Source organism: Kogia breviceps, chromosome 1, assembly GCF_026419965.1.
Source record: "Kogia breviceps isolate mKogBre1 chromosome 1, mKogBre1 haplotype 1, whole genome shotgun sequence".
Taxonomy (NCBI): domain Eukaryota; kingdom Metazoa; phylum Chordata; class Mammalia; order Artiodactyla; family Physeteridae; genus Kogia; species Kogia breviceps.
The window spans coordinates 60,696,503-60,722,193 of record NC_081310.1 but is presented as its reverse complement, the minus strand read 5'-3'; the positions used below and the strand labels follow the sequence as shown (position 1 = coordinate 60,722,193).

Here is a 25,691-nt window from a genome sequence, read left to right as displayed (position 1 = left end):
GGAAGTCCACCTGGGGTGGTGTTTGTAGCTTTCTCATGGGGACAGGTAACCATCTTGTCTTGTGAGCTCTCTCTCCTTCACTGTGGGGTCTCTGAAGGTCCAGTTCTTAGCCCTCCGTGTTCCTGTCTTTGTGCCGCTTCCCTTGGATGTCGGCCACCCTCAGGACAGGAGGCCTCCTCGATCTAAGTACAGCACTGGTCCCCCACCTTGGGGCTGCCTGGAGGAGAACTCCATCTGGTTCGCTCATGAGAGCTGTTGCATAATGAGTTGGTATATTCTCCCCTCATATTCTCGGTTGGTACATTCTCAGTTTTTGTCACAGACTGAACCCCTTCCTGGCTTCCCCCATCACAATCACTGTTCCTTTCCTTTGTAGAATCCTAGGATGGAAGAGCCTTGATGATTAAGCCTCACATTACACTACTTTACAGTTGTTAGAAGATTTCTCAGATCCACTCTTGCTTCCTTCCTACTGCTACCACTTCTGAGGAAAAACTTTCCAGAATTGTTCATCTTCATGGCTGTGCTATATCGAGTTTGTTAATTAGAAAATCCAGATTAAAAAAGAAAAGAAAAGAAACCCTTCATGCTCCAAGAGTCGAAATGCATAATTCACTTCCCACCATACATAGCTTCTATCAATATAGATGTGCTGGTGAATAAATGTATCCTTTAAAAAATTGAAAAGAGCCCCTGGTGAATTAATTGAGAAAAATTGCAATATAGAGACATAATTTTAAGCGTACAAAGCTCTGGGTCAAGGAAGGATACTGCTGAGTGGGATGGGCTGTAAAATCCATGGTCCAAACCAGTACAGATGGGGTATTTATTCAACAGGGCATTTGTTAAGTGGTGGTGGTGTTGCCTTTTTTTAAAAAAATTATTTTATTCTTAGCTGCTTTAGGTCTTCATTGCTGCCTGCGGGCTTTCTCTAGCTGTGGCGAGTGGAGCGGGGCCTTCTCTTGTTGTGGAGCACGGGCTCTAGGCGCGCCGGCTTCAGTAGTTGCAGCATGTGGGCCCAGTAGTTGTGGCTCACGGGCTCTAGAGCACAGGCTCAGTAGTTGTGGTGCACGGGCTTAGTTGCTCCGCAGCATGTGGGATCTTCCCAGAACAGGGCTCGAACCCGTGTCCCCTGCATTGGCAGGTGTATTCTTAACCACTGCGCCACCAGGGAAGCCCGGTGCCTTTTAAAAAAATTCATTTCCTAATTCCTGGGGATTGTTCTGACCTGTGGGGCTTCTGCACCAGGTAGAAGCCAGAAACTTGCTTTCCTTTGTCATAAGGGTCTCCTCCCCTCTATTTCGCTTCTACTGAGAATGACATGTGGAGGGAGGGGGCCGTGGAATGCATTCTGGTGATCCTGGCAGCAGTGCCGTCCAGCGTGGAGAGGCAGATATCTGGGTGGCCGCTCCCCTGAGCCCGGTGGCGGGCACAGTAGGGTCCCCATCAGAGCAGTGGTGGTGTGATTTGACAACAGTACCTACCTGCATAGACTCCAAGCCTGGCTCTGAGACCCTCTCTCAGAGATTGTGCAGTCTGCTGATCCTTCCTTAATCAATTCCTTTCATATTAAAACTAACCAGAGTGGGTTCTGTTATTTGCAACTAAAATATCCGATGTAGCTACTTACCCAGTGACGTTTGGGATGTCTCGCTCAGCAGGGGGAGTACATGATCTTTACTTGGCTTTGCCCATGAGCCGCAACCATTCCACACACCAGATTTAAATAAAATTGCAGTTATTTTTGCATCAGTAACAGAAGCAGCCTGTGAAATGGAAAGGGCATTGGATCAGATACAGAAGGCCATGGCTCTAACCTGCCTTGCCACTCTCTCGCTGCGGTCATTTTGTGCAAGTCACTTCTCCCGTTGGGGCCTTAGTTTTCTTATTTGTAAAATGAGAAAATTATACCTGATAAACTCTAAGGTCCCTTCCAATCTCGGCAGCCTCTGATGAGCAGCTTTGGTGTTTTTATTATTAGAGAGCCGCTCCTGTTGTCCAGATCTGTGCTCTTTAATACGGCAGCTACTAGCCACCTGTGGCTATTCAAGTTTAAATGGTTTAAGGTCCGACAAAACTACAAATTTTGTTGTTCCTTAGTTGCACTAGCCACATTTTAAGTGCTCAGCAGCCACGTGTAGCTGCTGGCTATCATCTTGGACAAGGCAGATATAGAACATTTCCGTCATCACGAACATTCTCTTGGCTAACGCTGGTCTACATGATAATGCCATGTGTCTACTTCCTTTGTAGAGATGCTGGGTGTTCAATTGTATTTCTGCCTGCTTACTTGAAAGATCAACATCCATCTTATTAGCCGTTCAGCTTGCCCCAAAAGGAACTCCTTACCTACTCTTCCCCCCTCCCAACCTCCCCTTTGTCCCATCTCTACTCTCCCCCCCATCTTAGGGATGGCTCCCCACCCATATTAATCAATGCAGAAACTTCGGGGTTGGTCTGGAAAAGCCCTTTGTCACCACCCTTCACATCCCCCATTTTGGTCCCTAAGTTCTGTCAGTTCCTCCTGTTAATTATTAACCGAATGTGCCCCATTTTCCTCATTTGTACTGTGTGCACCATAACCGAGGCCCGTCGTCTTCCATTTCCCTTCTATTGTGAACATCACCTTTACTTTCTTCCTCATTCCGCCTGTCCCCTCAGTCCAGCCATTGAATCGAAACACAGTTTACAGACAAACCAACAAAAGGCAGTTTTAATCAGCCATTTTCCTCCCTCCACAGCCATGTATTCAACTGCCTTTTCCAGACTTAACTCTTAGCCCCATGAGCAGGCGCATTAACTTCTTTCTGTTCCCTGAACAAGACTCGCTCCTTCATTTTCTTCTTTCTTTTTGTGCGTGTTTGCTTCCCTTTTCCCATATAGGCCTGCTCAGCACTGGGTCCAGAGGTCACCTCTCTTGCGGAGCCCTTGCTGGCTCCGCTGGAGGGGTTAGGTGCTCCCCCTGGGGCGCTCTGCCGTCTTGAAGGTCACGGTTGGTGGCTTGGGGTTCAGGCTCCCGGTGTTGGGCTGCCTGGGTTTGAATGCTGGTTGCATCGCTGTTGATTCTGTGCCCAACTTGACAGCTCTGTGCTTGACTTTCCGCATCTGTACAATGAGTATTAGTAATAATACCTAATTCACAGGCTTTTTTTGAGGATTAGGTGGCATTGATACATTTAAAGTGCTTAAAATAGCACTCAGCGTGGAGTAAGCACTTAATCGTTGTTCATTGTTGTCACCATCACTATACTTCACTTGACTCCTTGTTCATCTGCTGGGGTGACAGCAGACTGAATGGCAACGCCAATTTGTTTTTGTAAAGAGAAATCTAGGATGGTGCTTTCTCTTTGGTTTGATGATTGCCATGTAAGCTCCGTGAGCTTGCTTTCTCCTCCATTTTCCTTTGAGCACCTGGCAACAGGTGGTGTGTCCACAGGATGGATGTGAACAGGTAGAGTTGGCTGTAGCCCAAACCCAAGCCAGCTCTGGCACTTACTGGCAACGTGACTCGACTAGCAAGTTTTTTCATATCACAGCTGCCGTTTCCCCATTTGTGAAATGCTGCTTTTAGGAGGAAAGTCAGGCACTTCAAAAACATGAGTTAAATCAAGCAAATCAATACCACGTGGGTGAGATCAATCATTCTAAATGCAGGGATCCACTCACTTATCATCAGATCATTTTAGTACCTACTGTGGGCTAGAACACAGCAGTAAGCAAATAGAGACATGGTTCCTGCTCTCATGGAGCTTAGGGTTTGGGAGCAGAGAGCTGTCTGTGGGAGATCATACACTTATGTGGACAAGTATAGTAGCCAGTAGTGCCGAGAAGGAGACACATGGTCCTACAAGTGCGTAGGGCACTTGATCCAGGAGTGGAACAGGAGCTTCCCGGGCTGGGGGGGAAGGCTCCCCAGGAGGCAATGCTGAGGTGGAGGGAAAAGTATCCTCAAAGAGCAGGGTGCATTCCAGGAGGAAGGACAGAAAGGAGGTCCTAGTGGTTGAAGCGCAGAGTGACGGGGCCACAGGGAGGCTGGGAGGTTGTCCTGGATCAGGCCATGCAAGGTCTTGAGTGCTGTTTGCTGTTGTTGTTTTTACTTTTGAACTGTATGCCCTCCTCCTCGCTCTCCTCTGCGTTGATTCAAGTCCTTGGATGGTGAGAATGACTACCTTAGCCTCTGTGTATATCCCTGCCTCCCACCTCACCCTCCTCAAATCCACCCTCTACTCTGCTGCCACAGATGCCCCAAAAAGTAGGTTGGGTCCTGTCATCTGTTGAAATCCGCCTGAAGCTTTCTCCTCATCAGGCCATACAAGCCCTGTGAAGGTCTGACCCTGCCTCAGCTCCCCCCACTTTCCCTCCTGCTGCCCTGGCACCAGCCACAGTCACGCCAAACAGTGTCGCCCTAACCGGCGATGCTCTCTTTGGCTTTTGTATCCTCTCCCGAGATGTTCTTCCCCTTCCCCCTTGCTTCCAGGCTGTTTCCTACTCAACCCTTCAGTCACAGGCCATCCATCACCTCTTCAGAGTTGCCTCCTTGCTCTCCAACATGTATCCACAGCCTCTTGTGATTTCTTTTTCCTCACAGCTCTTACCCCACCACGTCATTATGGTGCACTTCCTGTATCCCCAGAGAGGCAGTGAGCTCCATGAGGACCATTTGTGATGTCATTTTTGTCTATCAGCATCTCCTGAGACAGGACCATTAACTGGGGGGGAAGTGTTGATATGTGTTTGTTAAAATAAGCTCCATTGAATGCTGTTTGAAAGATCAAAGTCAAGCAGGGAAATAACCTAACTGTCCACCAACAGAGGAATGGATAAAGAAGATGTGGTACATTTATACAATGGAATATTACTCAGCCATAAAAAAGAATGAAATAATGCCATTTGTAGCAACATGGATGCAACTAGAGATTATCATACTAAGTGAAGTAAGTCAGAAGGAGAAAGACAAATACCATGTGATATCGCTTATATGTGGAATCTGAAATATGGCACAAATGAACCTATCTATGAAACAGAAACAGACACACATAGAGAACAGACTTGTGGTTGCCAAGGAGGAGGGGGAGTGGGGCAGGGATGGACTGTGAGTTTGGGATTAGCAGATGCAAACTATTATGTATAGAATGGATAAACAACAAGGTCCTACTGTATAGCACAGGGAACTATATTCAATATCCTGTGATAAACCATAATGGGAAAGAATATAAAAAAGAATTGTACATGTGTGTATAACTGAGTCACTTTGCTGTACAGCAGAAATTAACACACCATTAACACAACTATACTTCAATAAAAATTTTTTTAAAAATAATCAAAGTCAGGCTCAGATTCTAAGCAGTAACTTGGAAATGGGTGACTAAAGAGTTTGCTGGGAAAGTGTAGCTACAGTTAAAAATTACTTACTCATATGTATCCTAACATATCTGAAGTCCTCACTTAGACAATGGAATTGATGTACTGAAGGGAAAAAAACCTTCAGTAGAAAATGCATAGTGTAGCCTATTAATTAATGTACTAGAGTGGGAGGATCTTTATCACTAACATGTCAATAATACTAATAATACCAACATTTAAAATGATGAAAACTTTTGTATCAATTAGAGAAGATTCATTTGCATTTAGAAAACCTCTACCCAAATGAGAAGAATGTGTGACGGGACAGTCAGCGAGCTGGGAGTTGGGCATACCCTGCAGTCTGTAGGAATGAGGAGTTGCTGATGTACCAGGGAGGAGGTAGGATGCTGTGAGTCAGTGTAGCGATTTTCTTCTCCATCATTTCTTTTGGGGGATTGTCAAAATCCTGGCGTGCTCGTGGGAATATGTTACTCCTTTGAACATGACCTGTTAATAAGTGCAGCCTTGGAACCTTGGGGATGTTTCCAAATGTTAGTCAACATACAAGATCAAGGTCTGTCGCAATGAGGTTGATACATGCTGTCGAGTTGGTGGGCATCACACAGAACATCGAAGCAAGCACACCTGTGAGGAAAGGGGTCGACCTGCTATGGGGGAGGGGCTTGGTAGGGCACCAGCCTAGTACCAGGAGATCAGTGTTTGCCAAGAGTTGGGTAAAATTTGCTTCCTAAGTAGAGTGGACATTTGCTCCATACTCTGGCTACTCAGTAAGTACCTTTTGAACATCCTTCTGGCTTTGGGAAATGTCTGGCCTTCTGAACTCTACCTCCTCAAAGTACAAGTCAAAAAGTCACTTGCTGCTTCTCCCTGGCAGCTCGTGCCAGAATATATTACAGGCTCTGCCAGTCAGATGCATCCAAGGGGTAACTTTGATTCAGAAGGCAGTCAGGAGAGGCGTCCCACCGAACTGTTTCTGGAGAGGGTGGTAGTAGCATCTGCAGTAGGGCCTGCAGGGGCTCTGTGGTGAACCAGTCATCTCCCAGCCTGGTTCACTGTCCACCCAGATGTTCTGTGACCTAATGTCCTTAAGAAATTTCTCTTCTGTTATTTCTAGTTATCTAGAGTGCATTCTGTTGTTTACAACTAAAAACTCTGAATGGTATGGGAGACTATTTAAGTGGACATGGCCGAGAGCGCTGTGTTCTCACAGCAACTCAGTGCTGACCAGAGACCATGGGAATTTTGAGGAAACTGGATACAGTTTCATGCTTTTGGTTGTGCTACCAGTTCAAGGTGTTTCTGGTGTAATGCGAGGCATGCAAACTTGAAAAATCTCAGGTTATATAAAATGGCACACAAAAAGATAACGGGACTTACGGAAAAATAGAGTTGGATAGATCACCCCAAATCTACAAAACTCCATCCAGAACTCTGAGAAAAACAACAATCCTCATAAGGATATCAGCTCAACTGGAAAGTCACACTGAATTACTAGGAATAAATATTCTAGGCAGTATCAGCCTTTACCTTAAAAGGTGACGGTACCTTGATGGAAGGGGGATAGAGACTGCTGAGTTCTGAAGGCAAGGTTAGAGGGAGGTGGGGAAAAGTACTTGTAGGCTTTACACAGATTTGAGTGATGACTGAGATGGATGGCTCTGGGCCCTTGTTTTGTGATGTTCTTTTACACTGCATCTTTGAGAACTGTGCATTATGTCTGTCTGTGACAGAGCATGTGGCTCTACTAGGCTAATAGGAAAAAGGGGCAGGATGAATGGGTACCTGGTACAGTAATGTAATCTGCTCTGTTCGTGAGCTTTGTGTTCAGATGCTTTTACTTGGGGCTGAGTATTAACAAGCTAAGAAAAAATACATATAAATGGACACAATTTGTGTTTTGTATGGACGTTGTTCTCCTATTTACCAATGACATATGTACTATGGTATTTAGGGAAACGTGTGCTATAGTAGACGAGAGTGTATTTGAAAGTGTTCCATAAACCTGAAAATATGGAAGGCCCTTGGCCTGTAGATAAAGGAACTGTGGGATAAAGGATCCCCAGCGTTATTTAAGAGGAGGAACCCCAGGAGAAGAGTAGACTGTCTTATTGCTGAAGGCAAGAGATATGGCCTGGCATAGAAGTCAGAGTCACAGGCTGTGGACAGACCACCTGGATATGAATCCCTCCTCTCCCATGTGCTAGGTCTGAGCCCTGGTTTGATCATTTGTAAAATGGAGATAATAAGGATACTTACTGCCTGAGATATGTTCATGCATGTGGAATACTTGAGGCAGTTCCCTAACTGATGGCTATTGTTGTTGACTTCCCATCTATCTGTCTACGATCCGATCTGCTTCAAGGGTAAGGAGAGAAAGCTCGCGTGAAGTACTGGTCACAGGGTCTAACATGTAATAGGCATTCGGTCAGCATTTGTTGAATTTGGATCCAGTGAGAAATATCCACATAGACTGCAACCAGCACAGTTTCCTTTCCTCCTCCTAAGTCAGCGTGGATACTGCTTACTGGCAAGGACAGGATGATCTGTATTGAAAGGACAGATTCAGGAGCACATTCTGGACTGGTGGGCTGTGTGTGCACCCTGGGTGCTTGAGAGTAGTAACATAAAATCCCAAGGGAAGGTCAGACCTTCAGAACAGAGCCTGAGTAGAAAGAATTTGCCTCCAGCCTGATTTCAGTTGCAACCAGGCCATTTCAATTAAAAACACTTTAGATGCTGGAAGCCACAGCGTCTGTTTCTAATTGAAAGGTTATTTGCAGACAATATGTTTTTCATAGAGTGACATTTGTATGTGTTTATTAATACAGAGTCTATTGCAGTAAAATCCATTTTGGAAATGGAAATAGATAATTATTTTTGAACCTTTTAATCATTTTTTAAGCCAAATAGTGAACTGGAAAGCATTTAGCTGAGGAAGTGCATCTGATTACACAAGCAAATTATTCAGTTGGGATGGGATGCAAATATATACTGTCTCCTTCTGTTCTATCAGGGTAGGCAGAGGGGAGAGGTTCCTCATTTTATCTCTAGGTTCTGTGACATTTTTTACTCACATCTGATGCTTTAGAGGCCCGCGATTCTAGTCCTGGCTTTTCCATTCATTTCATGGTCTTGGGAAAGTCACGTTACGTTTCTGGGCCTCAGTTACTCATCTGTAAAATACCTTATGATTTAAAAGGTCTCTTCTAGCTCTGACCGTATGTAATTGTAGGATTCTGTGCCTTGGTGAAAGTGGACAAATTCCTGTGAGCACTTGAGCCATCCAAGAACTCTGGTCTCCTGGAAGCCCCAGGCTGGAGTTAAAGGTACTAGATTTTCTGTTTTATTCAGCACCATGCACAGAGCTCCTACTGTATGCAGAGTACATTAAGGCCAGTGAGGAGACAGAAGAGTAAGCAATTGCTTAAATTTCCTGTGGTCTAGTTGCAGAGGGAAAGCAAACATTTATGACATAGTCAGGAAGATTAAGCCGGTTAGAAATGCCAGTGCTCAAGCTTTCCCCGTTGTTGTGGAATATGGAAGGAAGAGCGTCCTAGTGGGAAATCTGGGGAATTGGACAAATTCCTAAGTACAATATTTATAACTGAATGATAGGACTTGGTTTTCTACTCTCTTTGCTGAGCCAAATCTAAACTATTTATTTTCTTTTCTATTTTTTAAATTTTTTTTTTTTTTTTTTTTGCGGTACGCGGGCCTCTCACTGTTGTGGCCTCTCCCGTTGCGGAGCACAGGCTCCGGACGCGCAGGCTCAGCGGCCATGGCTCACGGGCCCAGCCGCTCCGCAGCATGTGGGATCTTCCTGGACCGGGGCACGAACCCGTGTCCCCTGCATCGGCAGGCAGACTCTCAACCACTGCGCCACCAGGGAAGCCCTATTTTAACAAATTTTGAAGTATATTTGATTTACAGTGTTGTGTCAACTTCTACTGTACAGGATAGTGACTCAGTTACACACATAGATACATTCTTCTTTTATATTCTTTTCCATCATGGTTTATCACAGGATATTGAATATAGTTCCCTGTGCTATACAGTAGGACCTTGTTGTTTATCCTAGACTATTTATTTTCTTTCTATCATTTTTAAAAATATAGTTGGGTGGGTCTTCCTCCCTTCCGCTTTTTCTTGAGTGTTTCAAAAACCCATGGCATCTAGTACAGCACTTTGTTTAATATAAATGTCTTGAGTTCTGGAATGCCCCCCCCACCCCGCCCACCCATCATCACCCTGGGAGGACTGGGTTAGATGGTCTATGCAGAAGAACTTGGTACCCTTGTAAAATATCGTTAAGGTTAATTACCAGCCCGTTGTTCTAACCCACTGGGTTGTAATCTTGTGGGGACAGGGGACTGGGTAAAGTGGCAGTCGGTTACCTCTTGCAGTTTTCTAAGGTGGAAAAAATGTGCCCTGCTTTCAAGGATCTAAGAGAAACAGATATATAAAAATAATCGATGTTTCGTAGCTGATGATTCTCTGGACATTGGCTGGAATCACTGTGGTTGGAGGAGGGAGAAGAGCAGGAGAGGGAAGCCAGTCAGCTTAGTGTACGGAAAGCTCTGTCCGCACATCAGATGTCAGACCTGGACTGGCCTTTTATAACAGAAGCTACTTTGAGGGATGCTCTTGCTGATGTGTGTGAGTGTCTGTATCTCCTTATGCTGCATCTACATGGGAAATACAGCAAAGGTTTTGGTTGATTCTTTTCTTTGGAGGTGGGGAGAATCCCTGTGTCTAGCATACCCACGGGTGTATTTCCAAGAACTAAAAAACAAAGACACAAAATAAACAGTGTTCCAGATCAAACCAAAGTGACAACCACAGAAAACATGTAAATATGCTAAGAGCATTGCAACCAGTAGCATTACCCGCCCACCCCCCCTGCCAGGTTCTGAATTACAGAGCCCGGAAAAGCATCTTGGCAGTGGGCGTTGAGGTCTCCAGGCTAATTCCAGCAATTACTCAGCCAGCAGCCAGCTCCTTGACTCAGAGAGAGCTGCTGCAGAGAGGCCTGGAGTACTGGCGTGTCACGTCCAGCCGTGCCTCACCCTGGCCATCGGAGAGCTGGTGGGTAACTGGTCTGGTTGTCTTAAAGTGGCAGAGTTTTTAAAAAATGTTTTCTTCCTTTTAACTGGGGAAAATACTTTTAGAGCTTTTGTCAGGTAATCACTGAAGCCACTGCTGTTCAGCATACAGATACCTATCTGAAGGCGCTGAGACAGCTGTATAAATGTAACCCATTCCTGCACACAGACCCACACCGTCCACCATCCATACAGCCCAGAGGCTCTGACTCCTGTTGGTTCACAGCTGCTGCTGGTATTCTGAGGATGAGTTTCGGAGCATCTTTCCGGTGCTCTTTCAACACCGTTTGTCTAATTAGACGCAATGTGTCCAGTTCGCCCCAGTTTCCCACTGGGGAACCCAGCTGTCTGCTGTTTCTGTGTGTGTCTACCCCAGTCATGCTGGGTTCGGCACCACTTCACTGCTGGTGGCCTGCGGGCTTTTAATGATTGTGTGTCTCTCCTGCACTGCATCATCTGATGGGAAGACCGAAGAGGGCAAAAGCTGTCCTTTCCCATTCCTGCTGGAGAAGGATTTGTGTATTCTAATCAGCAGAAAATTAATGTAACTGGGGCATTCAGATAAGGGATGTAGTGCCAATACAGGTGATCGGGAGAGTAGCAAAGGCCTCTGTCAAATGGTTCTCCCAAGAGCTACTGTCTAAATTGAACCCTTGCTAAAATATAAGGCGGGATTTCTCAACCTTGATACTAGTGACATTTTGGATCAGAAACATCTTTGTTGTGGAAGGATGCCCTGTCTACCATAGATGTTTAGCAACATCTCTGGCCTCTAGTCACTGAAAACCAGTAGTAGCCTCAGTTGTGACAACCAAAAATGTCTCCAGACAGTGCAGAACGTCCCTGAGGGTGGGGTGGGGAGAGAAGAATTGCTCTTGATTAAGAAACTTCTATAAAATAAAATACCATGTCTGGTTTTGAACTGTACCTGAAGAGGATGTGAAAAAGGTGGCTATAAGGGCTTCAAGTTTAAAATGATGTCTGCCTGTGGCTTCTGTTACAGCCTCACTCGTTTACCCATGATGATGTCTAGAAAACACTGGAAGAGATGAAAATAAGTACTGGAAAGTAGGGCTGGAATTCAGCTTGTTGTCAGAATCAGTGATAAATTTCCTTTAACATGGCACACGGAGCTGGTCTGAAGAAGGAACTCGGTGGCTCCTGCATACTGTGCTGTGCCCTTGCCCCTCTCCTGGATCTGTTCCACCAGTTTAGAAACACGTGGTCTGTCCCCACCAGAAAAGTGAACTGCTTTCCGCCAGTCCATAGCTATTGTATTTTGTCCCAATACGGTTGTTGTGTTCCTCCTCCCTTCACAAGCACCTCTCTTTCTGCATCAATATGGAGACTCTTATGGTAATAAATTAAGTAGGCAGGAAGTGGGGGATGTGGGATTGGACTGGCAGTGGTGCATTTCTGCTGGAGGTGAGAGTGGAGATCGAGGGGCCCTGCCAACACATCGGAAATCATCATTTTAATGTGTCATATTGGTTGCTTGATTGGATGAGCAAGGAAATGGATTGAGGAAAGATGAGCCATATCAGAGAATACCCATTAGAAACTGGAAATGGGCTGGATGCTGACACCTTGTTATGTTCTTCATGTGCATTGCCTGAGAAGGAGCTTGGACTCTTGTTTGTTTAAGAAGACAGAGAACATTCTGAGGGTCGTCTTTTAGTCTTGTTTATGGTTTCCTTTGCTGTGTAAAAGCTTTTAAGTTTCAGTAGGTCCCATTTGTTTATTTTTCATTTTATTTCCAGTACTCCAGGAGGTGGGTCAAAAAAGACCTTGCTGTGATTTAAGTCAAAGAGTGTTCTGCCTATGTTTTCCTCTAGGAGTTTTATAGTGTCTGTCCTTACATTTAGGTCTTTAATCCATTTTGAGTTTATTTTTGTGTATGATGTTAGGAAGTGTTCTAATTTCATTCTTTTATATGTAGCTGTCCAGTTTCCCCATCTCCACTTATTGAAGAGGCTGTCTTTTCTCCATTTTATATTCTTGCCTCCTTTGTCAAAGACAAGATGACCATATGTGCGTGGGTTTATCTCGGGGCTTTCTATCCTGTTCTGTTGATCTATATTACTGTTTTTGTGCCAGTACCATACTGTCTTGATTACTGTAGCTTTGTAGCAAAGTCTGAAGTCTGGGAGCCTGATTCCTCCAGCTCCATTTTTCTTTCTCAAGATTGCTTTGGCTCTTCAGGGTCTTCTCTGTTTCCATACAAATTGTAAATTTTTTTGTTCTGGTTCTGTGAAAAATGTCATTGGTAATTTGCCCTCAGAATAGGAGAAAATATTTGCAAATGAAGCAGTTGACAAAGGATTAATATCCCAAATATACAAGCAGCTCATGCAGTTCAATATCAAAAGAACAAACAACCCAATCCAAAAATGGATAGAAGACCTGAATAGACATTTCTCCAAAGAAGACATACAGATTGCCAACAAACACATGAAAAGATGCTCAGCATCACTAATCATAAGAGAAATGCAAATCAAAACCACGAGGTATCACCTCACGCAGGTCAGAATGGCCATCGTCAAAAAATCTACAAACAGTAAATGCTGGAGAGGGTGTGGAGAAAAGGGAACCCTCTTGCACTGTTGCTGGGAATGTAAACTGATACAGCCACTATGGAGAACAGTATGGAGGTTCCTTAAAAAACTACAAATAGAACTACCATCCGACCCAACAATCCCACTACTGGGCATATACCCTGAGAAAACCATAATTCAAAAAGAATCATGTACCACAATGTTCACTGCAGCACCATTTATGATAACCAGGACATGGAAGCAACCTAAGTGTCCATCAACAGATGAATGGATAAAGAAGATGTGGCACATATATACAATGAAATATTACTCGGCCATAAAAAAGAACGAAATTGAGTTATATGTAATGAGGATGGATGGACCTAGAGTCTGCCATGCAGAGTGAAGCAAGTCAGAAAGAGAAAAACAAATACCGTATGTTAATGCACATATATGGAATCTAAAAAAAAACAGTACTGATGAACCTAGGGGCAGGACAAGAATAGAGACACAGATGTAGAGAATGGACTTGAGGACACAGCGAGGGAAGGGGAAGCTAGGACTAAGTGAGAGAGTGGCATTGACATATATGCACTACCCAATGTAAAATGGATGGCTAGTGGGAAGCGGCTGCATGGCACAGGGGCATCAGCTTGATGCTTTGTGATGACCTAGAGGGATGGGTTAGGGAGGATGGGAGGGAGGCTCAAGAGGGAGGGGATATGGGGGTATATGTATACTTACAGCTGATTCACTTTTTTGTACAACAGAAACTAACACAACATTGTAAAGCAATTATACTCCAGTAAAGATATTTAAAAAAAAAAAAGACAGAACAAAATGAAAGGCAAATGATTGTTCCCTTTATCTTTTTCAGTTGAAGAAAAATTTTGAGAAACTACAGTCATTTGAAGTCCTACTCCATTATTAATTTTTTTTTTATACATGTGCCACATCTTCTTTATCCATTCATCTGTTGATGGACACTTAGGTTGCTTCCATGTCCTGGCTATCGTAAATAGTGCTGCAGTGAACATTGTGGTACATGACTCTTTTTGAATTATGGTTTTCTCAGGGTATATTCCCAGTAGTGAGATTGCTGGGTCATATGGTAGTTCTATTTTTAGCTTTTTAAGGAACCTCCAAACTGTTCTCCATAGTGGCTGTATCAGTTTACATTCCCAGCAACAGTGCAAGAGGGTTCCCTTTTCTCCACACCCTCTCCAGCATTTATTATTTGTAGACTTTATGATTTTGGCCATTCTGACCGGTGTGAGGTGATACCTCATTGGAGTTTTGATTTGCATTTCTCTAATGATTAGTGATGTTGAGCATCCTTTCATGTGTTTGTTGGCAATCTGTATATCTTCCTTGGAGAAATGTCTATTTAGGTCTTCTGCCAATTATTGGATTGGGTTGTTTGTTCTTTTGATATTGAGCTGCATGAGCTACTTGTATATTTTGGAGATTAATTCTATGTCAGTTGCTTCATTTGCAAATGTTTTCTACCATTCTGAGGGTTGTCTTTTCTTCTTGTTTATGGTTTCCTTTGCTGTGCAAAAGCTTTTAAGTTTCATTAGGTCCCATTTGTTTAGTTTTGACCTTATTTCCATTTCTCTAGGAGGTCAGTCAAAAAGGATCCTGCTGTGATTTATGTCATAGAGTGTTCTGCCTATGTTTTCCTTTGAGAGTTTTATAGTGTCTGGCCTTACATTTAGGTCTTTAATCCATTTTGAGTTTATTTTGTGTATGGTGTTAAGGAGTGTTCTAATTTCGTTCTTTTACATGTAGCTGTCCAGTTTTCCCAGCACCACTTACTGAAGAGGCAGTCTTTCCTCCATTATATACTCTTGCCTCCTTTATCAGAGATAAGGTTACCATATGTGCATTGGTTTATCTCTGGGCTTTCTATCTTGTTCCATTGATCTATATTTCTGGTTTTTGCCAGTGCCATACTGTCTGGACTACTGTAGCTTTGTAGTATACTCTGAAGTCTGAGAGCCTGATTTCTCCAGCTCTGTTTTTCTTTCTCAAGATTGCTTTGGCTGTTCGGGGTCTTTTGTGTTTCCATACAGATTGTGACATTTTTTGTTCTAGTTCTGTGAAAAAAGGTAATTGGTTGTTTGATAGGGATTGCACTGAATCTGTAGATTGCTTTGGGTAGTAGAGTCATTTTCACAATGTTGATTCTTCCAATCCAAGAACATGGTATATCTCTCCATCTATTTGTATCATCTTTAATTTCTTTCATCAGTGTCTTATAGTTTTCTGCATACAGGTCTTTTGTCTCCTTAGGTAAGTTTATTCCTAGGTATTTTATTCTTTTTTTGCAGTGGTAAATGGGGGAGTTTCCTTAATTTCTCCTTCAGATTTTTTTTGTCATTAGTGTATAGGAATGCAAGAGATTTCTGTGCATTAATTTTGTATCTTGCTACTTGACGAAATTCATTGATTAGCTCTACTAGTTTTCTGGTAGCATCTTTAGGATTCTCTACGTATAGTATCATGTCATCTGCAAATAGGGACAGCTTTACTTCTTCTTTTCCGATTTGGATTCCTTTCATTTCTTTTTCTTCTCTGATTGCTGTGGCTAGAACTTCCAAAACTATGTTGAATAATAGTGGTGAGAGTGCACAACCTTGTCTTGTTTCTGATCTTAGTGGAAATGGTTTCGGTTTTTCACCATTGAGGACGATGTTGGCTGTGGGTTTGTCATATATGGCCTTTATTATGTTGAGGTAAGTTCCCTCTGGGCCTACTTTCTGGAGGTTTTTTATTATAAATGGGTGTTGAATTTTGTCGAAAGCTTTTTCTGCATGTATTGAGATGATCGTGTGGTTTTTCTCCTTCAGTTTGTTAATATGGTGTATCACGTTGATTGATTTGCATATATTGAAGAATTCTTGCATTCCTGGGATAAACCCCACTTGATCATGGTGTATGATCCTTTTAATGTGCTGTTGGATTCTGTTTGCTAGTATTTTGTTGAGGAGTTTTGCATCTATGTTCATCAGTGATATTGACCTGTAGTTTTCTTTTTTTGTGACATCCTTGTCTGGTTTTGGTATCAGGGTGATGGTGGCCTCATAGAATGAGTTTGGGAGTGTTCCTCCCCCTGCTATATTTTGGAAGAGTTTGAGAAGGATGGGTGTTAGCTCTTCTCTAAATGTTTGATACAATTCGCCCATGAAGCCATCTGGTCCTGGGCTTTTGTTTGCTGGAAGATTTTTAATCACAGTTTCAATTTCAGTGCTTGTGATTGGTCTGTTTTACATTTTCTGTTTTTTCCTGGTTCAGTCTCGGCAGGTTGTGCATTTCTAAGAATTTGTCCATTTCTTCCAGGTTGTCCATTTTATTGGCATATAGTTGCTTGTGTTAATCTCTCATGATCTATTAATTTTATAGTAAGTAATTTTGTGGGTCCTTTTTGAATAATTAAATGCTGTAAGAATTTTTAGTGGTTTTCTTTTCTTCATAGTTAGAAATAGTGATTAGAGTATCCTTTATATTACATGGCATTTTTCCTTTCAAAAGTTGTATGTATTTTGTATTCTTTGCTCTTCTCCATAAAGACTTTAATCAGAATGGATTCATTGCGTGCTATAATCTGCTATTATCCTACATCATGAAAATGAGTTATTTCCATTTCTGAAATATAATGCTGAATGTAATATATAAAAAAGTAAAAGGCAATATAGTTTTTGTTGATAGATATCAAGTTGTTGATAGATGCGAAGTCTGAATATAATTTACTTCATCTAGGGATTTATATATGTAAAAAAATAATATTTAGCCATTGAAAAACAATTCCATTATAAAATAAAGGCCACATCACCCTACATCTTAGCGCAAGAGCAGACCTGTAAGGTGATTTATTGTAAGAAACCGGAGAAATATTTTAAAAATTCTTTACTCAGAATGAAACAAGAAGATGGTGGTATATAAGAAATAGGAGTGGTAAGCCATACATAGAGGAGAAGAAGGGAAGAAAATGGAGTTAGGGGAAATAAGAAAGGATTATAGGAACAATAAAGATGCAAACACATAATTAAAATTCACTTGAAGAATGTAAAGATCAGAATTGACACTTTTAGAATATTGACTTATATGTGGAAGGCAGTCTTGAGATGTTCCTCCATAATGTAGAAAAAACAGATGAATATCATGAGAGAAAGTAGTAAATATAGAATAGAATTATTGAGGTCCCTGATGACTAAACCAGAACAATGAGAGCAGAAATCATTTTAAAAAAGAGAAAAGAAAACTTTTCTGGGCTTGAAAGGACTAACCGTATCCATATTACAGACAAAATACACAGAAAGGGAGCCATATGGAGGCACAGTGTGCCATAATTTTAAAATTCCTGAACCAAGGAAGAAAGTGTTTAAGGATTCAAGCAGAAAACAGGGTTGCTTATAAGGAGAAAAAAGATGTCAGACGTCTGCTTGGTAACACTTCATGCCAGACACAGTGAACTGATGTAACCGAGTACTGAGAGGAGAAGACGGTAGTTCGAGAAGTTTATATCCAGTAGAATTGTCTTAATGTGTGAAGTCAACAGAAGGACTGCTCTAAAGATGCTTTGAGGTGACTGCTGTGGTCAAGCCCTCTTCTCGTAGAATCACCTTCAACCCTAAGGACCCTGAGGAGTAGGTGGGCCCTTGAGCCATGTGCCTTGCCATCTCCAGCTAACCTGGTTGGACTAGGAGTGGACATCTCTTGGAAGTAACCTGTGACTTAAGAGCTGGCTAATGGAGATGAGCGAGCCAATTAGATTCTTCTTCAGGGATTTTGGAGCAGAGAAAATGTTGTGGTTGGTTTGGAGGCTGGAGCTGGGAAGTCACAGGGATGAGAGTATTGCTAGCACCGTGGTAAGTCAAACCACGTGCAAACTAACCTTCAGGGAGAAGCAGAAACTAGGAGGATGCAGAGAAGCTGATCGGCGGAGAGGCAGGAGAAGAGACCAGGGTCAGAGGGAAGCAGAGAGGCCGTGAAAGGAGATAGAGTTGCTACCTCAGTTCCTTTCTTGTTCCCATGAAGCCCTTTCATCTTTCGAGTTTTATCCTGTGTCCTTACAGTAAATCCTCTTGGACATGAGCAAGTGTCTCTTCCTTCCAGTCAAGAAAAGTTCTTACTACAAGGACATTTTCAGATAATCAAGGACTTATGAAGTATGCCACCTTGGAACCTGGAATTTAAAAAGTTGCTTGAAGTAGAATAAAAACTATAAATCAAATAATAATGAAGTATGAAGAGTTTGGATTGCTCTGTGGGCCTCTCATCAGGCATAATACTCAATTTATCACTAAATTCTTGAGGACACTCATCACCTAGTGAGCCACCTGATGTCTTAGCCACTCTCATGACAGAAGATGGCGGAGGGTTTGGTGCTTCTTTTCACAGTGGTACCAGGATGAAACTTAAAAGTAAAGAATGTTGTTAGGGATCATTATTCCTAATTTAGGCAATAATCCTATAATCTGACATAAAGGATCTTCCAGAGCAGCTTCTCTCTGAGGTAGCATTTATCATCAGGATTTTCAGCAGCTATTTATTAAGAATTAACAGTGTGTAGGCTACTTTGTTAGCTAAAGGTTATCTGTTGATTAGAATGCTTGGTTATAAGAGAAATAATGATCTTATATGTTTATCATAGGGCATTATTTTTTAAAAAATTAATTAATTTAAAAAATTGAAGTATAGTTGATTTACAATGTTGTGTTAGTTTCAGGCGTACAGCAAAGTGATTCAGTTGTACATATATATATGTGTATATATATATATATATTCTTTTTCATATTCTTTTCCATTATGGTTTTATCATCAGGATTTTAATTGCATTTAAATATAACTACAACAATGTAGCAAACATCTACGACGTAGCCTGGGAAGAAAACTGGGAAAAAACACACCAAAATATTGACATGATTTTCTCTGATGGTGGAACAAGAAGTGATTTTTCTTTTCTCTCTCTCTCTCTCTCTCTCTCTGTCATACACCACATATCCACACAGATGTTTGTGTGTGTATGTTTGCTTCAGTGAGTAAATATTGATGTTAAATGAAAAGATAAACTTTATATTAAAACATTTGAAAAAATACTGAGCAACATTTCCAAATAAAACCATAGTAGTGACTTACTAAGAGCCTGCTATTTGTGGGTACCATGTTCAGGCTGTTGATAAGCATTGTCTCCCCAAATGTTGTGAATCCAACAAAGAGAGGGTAGGTTATTGCCATTTTCTAGAGTAGGAAACTCATGCTCTTTGAGGTTAAAGACTTGACAAGGTCTCACAGGCAATAATTGGCAGGTCTGGGAATTTGAATCTAGATGCCTTCCACTCCCGAGTCCTCTCTCTACCCCACTGCACTGCATCTTCTGAATAAGCCAGGGATTGAGATGGGACTTGTAAACTTGTGTCACTGCACTGGGATTAATCGCTATGAAGAGGAATAGATATTGGGGAGAATCCAGGTTTTTGAAGGAAGGTTATTTAGAGAAACCAACCACCAGGTATATGATATGGAACACGTCTTCGACTCTTCTCCCTTTCAAGCTTCAGTTTCTTTGTGAAACTAAGGACTTGGGTCACTCAGTCCCTTGGCAACTTGCCACTTTTATGTTCTTGGGCTCATCTAAACAAGCATGCCAACCAGAATTGGGCTCGTTTCTTTGTTGTTGCTTGCTTTTCGTTTTTGCTTTAGCAGGGATTTGAGATGGGAATGAAAAACATGGGCAAGGTTGTAAAATACAGTAGAGTTCAGTTAGAGACTTTTATGGCTAAAGTCCCAGAAAGCAGTAATTATTATGCAATACATAACATGGGTTGAACAGTGATTTGGAAACATGCAATTACTTTTTCATCTGAGTTGTACATATTTTATGGAAAATTCTAGTTTTTTCATTCTAACCAGAAATCATGACACATGTTCCAGTACTTTCCCTAAATGACACTAGTTACAGACATATTCACACTATAATGAGTCAATTGACCTAACCATAAGTTATTATCTTAATTTCTTTCTGTTTTTTGTACCTGAATACATCGTGGCCCACGTGTGTATTAAAGAGAACAATGGCTTAGGAGCCAGGAGATTGCCCCTCCCTATCTATATAAAACTGGCCAAGTTACTCTACCTATCGGGCTTCAGTTTTCTCATCTATAAAATGAGTTGAACTATGTCCATTCCAACACTTGCTGTAGGCTACAAACTACTTTTTCCTCACTTTTTAAAGAGTTCTTGACTCCGCTTGACTGACAAAATACACAGAAAATATGACAGTAAGAGCCAGCATTTACCGAGTACTCATTAAGTTTCAGGTACTTTCTGAGTGTTTTGTATGTGTTATTTCAGTTAAATCTCAGGACCTCCTTTTGACGTTAGAGAGTACTATTATTACTCCACTTAAAGTTAGAAAGCTCAGAGAGTGTCAGTAACTGTATAAGGTTGAACGGCTGAACATTTACTCAAGTAGTTCAACTCCAGGACCTGAGTTCTTGGGCACTTTGGTAATATCAAGGCCACACGGGGGTGGTGGAAGGGCCCCTGAATAGCAGTGCATACATGGCTGGGGGTGAAGAGCTGCAGGGGTAGGTCTGTGCCTCTAAAGATGGCTTAGGGTAATCCCTTACAATTGGTATTTATGCAGTACCTGTGAACCCACCCTCTGAGAAAATGTACATTACCCATAAAGGTTGACTGTCCTCAAAAAGAATATCCACTTCCATGGGGAACTTTAGAGAGCTTCGATGGAATCATCTGCATCCTAGTCTGAATGAGTCAGCCTGGGGTCCACTCAGCATTCCAGGCCAGCCATGCGACTCCTTGGTGATCATCTTCTGAGCTGGCTAGCGGAGTCTGTCAAGATTTTTTTCAGTGGTAGCCTGTAGTGCCCAAGTGTCTAAACAGGGCAACTGACCAGTTGGTGGATTCGTCTCTCTCCTCCCCCTGCTTTCTCTTCCCACTCCCCCTGGATGTCTTCCTGGCTGTTTTCTTTGCCTCCAGCCCTACTTTTTGGGTGGCAAAGGAAGGTGAGATTCAAACTGTTTCAAGATGGACAAGACGAGAAATTGTCACTATTGACAGAAATGATGCCTTTGCATCCTTATGGACCTTGACTACTCTGCTTTCCCATCTGCCAGCCTCTCCAACCTGGAGGTGGGAAATAAACAGATGGGAGAGACTGGCTTCCAACTGCCTAGATGTCTCTTGCTGTCACTGAACTGTTACCTCTGGATTACCACTGTCATGGTTATCCCACTGGGGTCATTGTGTTTGAAAAACACATCTTGGGGCTTCCCTGGTGGCACAGTGGTTGAGAGTCTGCCTGCCGATGCAGGGGACACGGGTTCGTGCCCTGGTCTGGAAGATCCCACATGCCGCACAGCGGCTGAGCCCACGACCCATGGCCGCTGAGCCTCCGCGTCCGGAGCTTGTGCTTCACAACGGGAGAGGCCACAGCAGTGAGAGGCCCGCGTACCGCAAAAAAAAAACCACCACACTTCTTGATTCCTCTCCAGTCCAGCAAAAGCATCAGCTTCCTTTCCTGTTTTGGCCTTTTCAGTGTCAGGTTTAGGAAATTAATTAAATTCTGAAACTGCTTTTACTGCTTCAGTGTTTTGTGTAAAAGAATCAGTATTATCCTAAGTCATATATGTGTTGTATAGATATTGCATATATGTGTGTGATTATGTATTTTCGATTGTTTTGTTCTACATTTGCAAAAGGTTTAGGGGCTGTTCTCAGAGCTGGTTGCCAGTAGAGGTGGGTTAACGTGACACTGTTGCTCACAGGCAAAGCATCATGGAGAAAATTACATTTACTTCACTGTAATGACCAGAGTTAAGCAAAGGTTTTAATTTTCCTGTTCCAAAGCCTCTATAGAACCTCAGTCCGACTGAGAGGGGGAAGACACATTTAGTGAGTCCATGATCAGGAAACGACAAAGGAACTTTTTTTAAAAAGCAGGTGGGTTTGGAAGGAAAAGAAATTCAGCACATTTCATAAAGGTAGGTTAACTAGAAGGATAGGGGGAGAAGGTGACAGGAAGGGTTAACCTCACGAATGGGATGGTTCTCCATGCTTTATCTGAAAAACTGAAGGGTTTGCTCAAATAATCTCTCTTGACACTTCTAAACTCAGGTTTTATGAATCTTTATAATTGCATGTTTTTCCTTCTTTTAATTTGTTGTTAGGCTCTCATCATTTCTTCATAAGACCCTTGCAGCAGTCTTCTCACTGTGTTTCAGATTATCGCCTGTGGTCTTTTGCCCTTTCAGCCCAGCCTTTCCACTGCCTCATTACCCTCTCAGAGCATGGATCAGGGTCTCCTCTGAAAGCTCCTCTCCGTCTGCCCACAGGGTAAGGGTCAGAGGCTTTCATATTGGACCCCAGGTCACCTTTCCAACCTTACTTCTCTACACCTGCTTTCCTTACCTTGCACTTAACCTCAGAGCTGAAATAGTTGTTAGTCCAGAACACATTGTTGACAGTTCTCCCCTCTGTGCCTTTGGGTTGCACATAGCCTGTGAACTGTCTGTAAGATCCAAGATCTGTCTGTTCCGTGCTCCTTGGCCCTCTCAAACACCAGTCCCTGATAAAGGGACAGAGAAGGAAGTGGTATGCCCTGCCATACCCTCTGTTCTCCCAGCACTGGTCCTGAGGCAGGATCCTCTCAAGCCCTCGGCATCTCCCTGGAGAAGGGTGTAGCCGTCAGTACACACAGTTTTCGTGACTTTTGACCGTGTGGGTTCCTGTCAAGTGACTTTGTCAAATATCTTCATCTAGGGAAAGTCAGAAGGGTCTGATGGGGTTCCAGGGTTCAATTCTCTTACATGTGGCCCCCTCCTGGTTCATCCAAAACATATTTGTTAACTACAACTCATGACCTTTCCCCAAGATCTGATCTCTTCAAGAGTTGCTATCTCAGTAAATGGTGCTATTACTTCTCCTGCTACATGTACCAGACTGCAGGAGTCATGTCTGATATCTTATCCTCACCTCCAGGTCAATCCATTACCAAGTCTGTTGATTGTTAAGTCCCTAATGTCTCCCAGGTTTGCCCATTGTCTCCAAATCTCCATTGCTACTCTCACCTCTTGTCTGGACAACTGAAATAATGTCTTCTGTGGTCAACCTCCATTCATTCCCCCAATCCTACCCCCAGTCCATTCTCCCTATTGTAATGAGAATGACTTTTTTTTTTTTTTTGCGGTACGCAGGCCTCTCACTGCTGTGGCCTCTCCCATTGCGGAGCACAGGCTCCGGACGCGCAGGCTCAGTGGCCATGGCTCACGGGCCCAGCCGCTCCGCCGCATGTGGGATCTTCCCGGACCGGGGCACGAACCCACGTCCCCTGCATCGGCAGGCAGACTCTCAACCACTGCGCCACCAGGGAAGCCCGAGAATGACTTTTTTGAAACACAGTTCTGATCATGGCTCCCTTTGCTTAAACACTCAGTGGTTTCCTTGCTTTGAAGATGAAGACAAAATTCTTGAACTGACCTGGAAAGGGCAAAGATGTTGCTCTTGGCCTCTCACCTTTCTTACCCCTCCAGCCTCAACTTCTACTATGCATCCCTCGCTCTGCACTTCAGCCTCATGAGTTCTCTTTCATTCCTGGCATGCATTCTTTCCCTTCCTGCCACAAGCATTTGCACAAGTTACTCCATCTGCTTAGAATACTATCCCTCTCTCACTTGCTTAATAAACTTTCCCTTTAGAACTCAATTTAGTCATTACTTCTTCAGGAGAACCTTTTCTGATCTTCAAGTCAAATCCGCCTATTACTTCTCTCTAAAGAGTATGTTCTACCTCTTTGGGACCTCATTACCTTTTTTTATTCATTTGTTAAATTATTCAGTTGCTTTATTCCCCTGTTGGGCTGTAAGCTCCATTAAGGCAGGGATCATGTCTGGTTTTGCTCATTATTAGATCACCAATACTTAGCTCAATACCTGGTACTTAGTAGGTTCCTTTAAATATTTGTTGAAGGCCACGAGGAAGGACATTTACCGTACACTTAAGTTCATGTTGTCTTATCACTGACGCTCCTCTTTTTCCTCCTCTTACTTAAGGTTCAGTCTAGATGCCTGATCCTACATTATACTATCCTGGTCCTCAGCAGCCTGAATTACTCTGTAATTCAACTGATCAGTTCAGCTAACATTCTCTCAGTGTCTGCTGTGCCTGGCAATGCACTGCTCCTTGGGGATATACAGATGGAAAAGACATGGTCCCTGACACAGGGTGACCCATAGCTTACCAGAACGTGGTGTGACTAAGTGCTGTGCTCAGTGATAACATAAAGTAACAGTGAAATACAGAAGAGGGAGCATCAGCTCAGCCTGGGGAAGCCAGGGGAACGCTTCAGAGACTGTGACACAGGGGCTGGATGTGAAGATTTGAGTGTGATTTTGCTAAGCCTGCTGGGCAGGTGGAGAGGGCATTGTTGGAGAGGAAGCCGTGGGAGCAGAGGTGGGAAGATGAATGTGTGTTTGGAGAGAACGAGGTTCAGTGTGGCTGGAGCAGAGGTGTCAGGCCCATGTGGACGACTATTGTTGTTACAGACCAGGGTTATTGGCCTCCTTAATCAATAGAAATTGATAAGAGGCCAGACAAGAAATTCAGGCAAGGCTTTATTGGGGGCCCCTGCTGCAGCACAAGGAAGCAAAAATAAGCAACAGGTTCCCTTGCTCGCTTCCTTGCCGAGGGGCAGGAGCTGGTTCTTTATATGGGGTGAGGGTAGGCAGGCCCTACCCTCAACCCGTGTGTCCACGGCTTGGGCCAGAGGTGGGGCTTGTGTAGTTTTCCCACCCCTTTGGTAGTGGTATGTGCCAGGGACGTACGCAGTACCCTGCTTTTTTTTTTTTTTTTTAACATCTTTATTTGAGTATAACTGTTTTACAATAGTGTGTTAGTTTCTCCTTTACAACAAAGTGAATCAGTTATACGTATACATATGTTCCCATATCTCTTCCCTCTTGCGTCACCCTCCCTCTCACCCTCCCTATTCCACCCCTCTAGGTGGTCACAAAGCACAGAGGTGATCTCCCTGTGCTATGCGGCAGCTTCCCACTAGCTATCTAGTTTACTTTTGGTAGTGTGTATATGTCCCTGCCACTCTCTCACTTCGTCACAGCCCACCCTTCCCCCTCCCCATATCCTCAAGTCCATGCTCTAGTAGGTCTGTGTTTTATTCCTGTCCTACCACTAATCTCTTCATGACATTTTTTTTTCATAGAGTCCATATATATGTGTTAGCATATGGTATTTGTTTTTCTCCTTCTGACTTACTTCACTCTGTATGACAGACTCCAGGTCCATCCACCTCACTACAGATAACTCAGTTTCGTTTCTTTTTATGGCAGAGTAATATTCCATTGTATATATGTGCCACATCTTCTTTATCCATTCATCTGTTGATGGACACTTAGGTTGCTTCCATGTCCTGGCTATCGTAAATAGAGCTGCAATGAACATTTTGGTACATGACTCTTTTTGAATTATGGTTTTCTCAGGGAATGTAAATTGATACAGCCACTATGGAGAACAGTATGGAGGTTCCTTAAAAAACTACACATAGAACTACCATACAACGCAGCAGTCCCAATACTGGGCATATACCCTCAGTACCCTGCTTTTACTCCGACATGGTACTTTCCCTCCCACAGCTCTTCAGAAGTGGTAG

The 25,691-nt window shown here is 43.0% G+C and overlaps 1 protein-coding gene across 3 annotated transcripts in view; it reads left to right on the top strand.

Moving 5' to 3' along the window:
• HHAT (hedgehog acyltransferase) overlaps positions 1-25,691 on the top strand; it is a 363,561-nt gene that overhangs the window by 211,406 nt on the left and 126,464 nt on the right. The window lies entirely within an intron of this gene.